Genomic DNA, 3,516 nt, shown 5'->3' on the forward strand with positions numbered 1-3,516 from the left:
TTTTTTTTTTTTTTTTTTTTTTTTTGGCTTGGAGGACTTTGAATTGGAGCATTTAAAGATTTGTGATTCATATCAATTATCAAAAGTTGAAATTTATTTCTAATTCAGTATTTTAGTACTTCTGTTTATAATGTGTGTTAACTTGTATGTGATATTACTTATAGTGTGTCATGCGTGTTAATAAATATTTAAATTGATTAATCTTAAAAATATATTTTAAAGAATTTTTTTATTAAATAAATATCAGAAGCATTTACTCAACATAGCATTAACTACACAATTCAGTTAGTAAAATATATTAATTTTGATAATTAATGACGATTTGTTTATTGAATTTGTAGTAGTTAATAAATCCTTACGTTACTTAATACTATCACTTATTCAATTCACTTGGGTGTTACTTTTGTCAACAAAAGGCAAAATTCTCTTGTCTTTGAAGTCTTGAACCCACATTCTGATACTACAAGATAATAAAAGAGTAAATCATAATGACTCAGCGACCATTAGGTGAGATGACCAGTGTCTGGTGTTAACACATTAGTACATTACCAACTCACTTGGGTGTAATTTTTAGTTTATATATATAGAGAGAAAACACAAACAAAAGCTGTAAGAGTTGTCAAAGGCACACTATAAACTATAAATAAGAAAATATATATAGAGACATAAGAGAAATAATTAAGTATGGTTTATAAGTGCATTTTTGTGGTGTTTGTTTTGGTCATTGTTTTTCCTTTGCTAGTATTTGCACATAATTTGCCAAAAAGCATTAGGGAAGAAATTGCCAAAGATGCGGAGCAACAAATTAAACAATGTGTTCGTGATGATATGAACAAGTACTTCAAAGATTATATTGATTATTCTGACGATTATAACCCTTACGAACGAAAAGTTGAACGGGAGTGCAAAGCAAAATATGTGGATTGTAAATTCCTTACAAGAGATTGTTAACAAATTGTTCTTCTCGAACAAGTAAAAGTCTACGAGGATAGGGGATGTGGGTTAAATAAACTTTTAACATGTTGTAACTTAAAGAAAATTTATCAGATTTATGCAGTAGAAGGCTTGAATTTGCCAAGTTTAGTTTCACTAGTACAAAACCATTAATTCCGACCCTTGTTCAAAGGTATCTGTGACACTTGTACAAGGGTCGCGTATGATGAGGTCACGTAAATTTAAGAATCCACAATCCTTTTTCTGTAAAAGGGTCGCGGATTCATATTTTTTAGGGTCGCAGATACCTTTTATTTTATTTTATTTTATTTTATTTTTAATCAGTGACCCTTTCGCGGATAATAATTTTTTAAAATAAATTATTTAATTTTAAAACCCCATAATATTTTTTTCTTTAAAATCTTGTACAAAATTTTGCAAAACAAACATAACAAGCTACAAACCAACACAACAAACTATATATAATACACTCTTCATAATACCACAATAATATACTCTATACTTGACAATTATACAAAACTAACTGTCAACACAATAGATCATCACAATACTTACTATCAACACAATATTAACAATCAAACACACGTTTAAAATTGAAATCAAGATATGCATTATATCAATTAATACAATACTTAACTAATTAAAATAAATAATATTTAATCTAAAAAAAGTTACACACACCCTTCGAAAAAGTATTTCGTCACAAGTCTAGAATCTCATCTATTTCTTTCATAGAGTACGTTGCTTGTTCAAATGCCTACAAAATAATTTAATTGATCAAATTATTAAATATGTTAATTAATAAATTACAATTTAACTATACATGTTTCTATTTAATTTCACTTACATCATCTAAACAATCAATCAATAAATAGTTTGTGACAATCTTGTACATGTATCTTAATACATCGTATCGGCACTCAATATCTCCCAGTTGTTGTGGACGCTACAAAATAGAGTTTTTTCCAAAATGATCTCTCGACTATTGCTCATTCTCAATTTTACATTTCGACTTTCAATTGCACAAAATGTGGTCCCTAGACTTTAAAATCGCACCCAATTCAGTCCGCCGTTAGGTATTCCGTTTACTCAACGTTACAATAGAGAGCATATTGGTCCGTTCACCTATTTTGTGCCGAACACACTCAACAATAGTCGATGGACCATTTTGAAAAAAAACTATTTTATTTATTTTCATTTTTTAGACTCTATTAAATTAGAATTTCTGTAGATTTTTTTCTCACAAATATTAATAGTTAAAATCTCACACTCCAACACTAAAATTTTCAACATTCTACTTTTTCCCTCTCTCTAAAATACAAACTCTTCCTATAGTTACAATGCTTCTTCTAATGATACAGCTTTGAGGTTTTTTAAAAGAAAGCGGTTATCTTGGGGTTCTTCTTCTGTTAGAATGCAGTACATGCACATGAGGTGCATTGCCCATATCCTAAACTTATTAGTGGTCCAAGATGGTTTGAGGCCAGGTTTGCATATGTGTCAGTGAAAATGGTTAGGGATGAAGTGAGATGGGTTAGAAACTCACCTACTAGGCTAAAAAAGTTTAAGGATCTTGCTGATCTCATTGGGGTGGAAGCTAAATCAGCTTTACAGTTAGATGTTCTGAAGGGTGTAGTTTTCGCGGTGGATGGAAAGTAATAGGTGGTAAAACGGGAAGAAGTTCCCGAGTATCGTTCTCAAAGGATGGCAAGGAGGGAATTCAAGCGGTAAGGGGATTAAGCACAAGAGTGTTTAGTGTTTGAAAGCTAACCCAAACATAGGTAAGAAAGGTGCATGAAATATAAGGAAAATAAGGAACAAACAAAGGAAACAATTAAGTGGAAAGGAGGATTTGGATCTTGCAACTCATATAGGTATCCTTGATTTCCTAAGATACTAGGCTAGCAACACTTAGATAATGAAAATGAGGCAAGACAACTATGCCAACGCCACTCTCGTGGTCATTGGCCTATCATCTAGTCCATAGTCCCATTCTCATGGCAACTAGGCTAGGTGAGGCAAATTATCGAACACATGGTGTGCTATTTGCCTTCCAATCCCCCTTTTCTCAAAGGTGGGAAGGAAACGTGCTAGGCTAGGCTAAGGAGTATCCCTACTCTCGTAGGTGAGACTCCTTCTCCAAACACCTCTCATATAGGTTGATCATTCCCACACAAGAGTCAAAGAAGATCACCATTCACACAATCAAACTCATAATCAAAGCAATTGCAAAACCTAATTAATCAATTCAAAGCTCAAGAATATCCATACAACATTGCTCAATCCAAATCCACAAAGATCTATCTAATCATACTTGAAATTGAAATAGCAAAAGCAAAAGTAATGACAAGAAATTAAAAGGAAGACTTAGCTTGAAATTAAACCTTGAACTTGAAATTGAATGTAGATCTCAATCTTGCAACAATGGAATTCTTCTCTAATTCTAATCTAAACTAAGAATTGCAATGTGGAGTGAATTGGGAATGTGGAGTGAATTGGGGGAGATCTCTCTAGGCTAATCCTAGAGAGAGAAATATTCTAAAGAGATCTAAAACTGAAGTG

Source organism: Ipomoea triloba, chromosome 1, assembly GCF_003576645.1.
Source record: "Ipomoea triloba cultivar NCNSP0323 chromosome 1, ASM357664v1".
NCBI lineage: Eukaryota > Viridiplantae > Streptophyta > Magnoliopsida > Solanales > Convolvulaceae > Ipomoea > Ipomoea triloba.